The following is a 714-nucleotide window of genomic DNA, read 5'->3' on the forward strand; positions in this document are numbered from 1 at the left end:
CCTGTCTTAGAGATCAGCGATATATGCATATCGATTGATAATTTCGTACTGGTATCGGTATTGCACTGCTTAATTACTATCGTTTTATCGGTCTCGCTAGGGTGTTTTTTCTCAAATATAAAAAAAAATCGATACCTCGATACATTTGCACTAGCAATATGAAATTGAATTTAATATTCATGAAATGTAAAATGATCCGTCTCATCTTCATTTAATTTCTTATTTGTGAATTTTATTTGTTGTTCAAGCGTTTCATGCGCTGTAGAAAATAAACTAGGGAACGGTTCATAAAGTGATTTTTAAAAATTATTTCTAATGACAGAGAACACATCGCTTATTGATATGGAAAGCGAATAGATTAGCCTTTTTAACAAACAATGAATAATAGACAAAACCAAATATAATGAAAATGAATGCATTAAAACTCTTTGATTACTGCCACATAGCAACACCTTGGACGCTGGAGGTACCAATAACAAGTGTTTTTTCTTATTTACTTGGATTCACATCATGACAAGTGCGTTTTGGTATGCTCAGGAATTATTACATATATGTAGGCCTATCAACACCAATAAATTGCTGGAATTGCCCGTCATTAGCTGGTAAATTATTTAATATGCTCGTACATTTTCTTATTTATTTATATTTTTTCCTTAAAACCGTTTAGTTGTCCAGATAAGTACAAATAAGGTATTTTAGTCTTTTTCTCTTTCT

This window comes from Penaeus monodon, chromosome 27, assembly GCF_015228065.2.
Source record: "Penaeus monodon isolate SGIC_2016 chromosome 27, NSTDA_Pmon_1, whole genome shotgun sequence".
Taxonomy (NCBI): Eukaryota; Metazoa; Arthropoda; class Malacostraca; order Decapoda; family Penaeidae; genus Penaeus; species Penaeus monodon.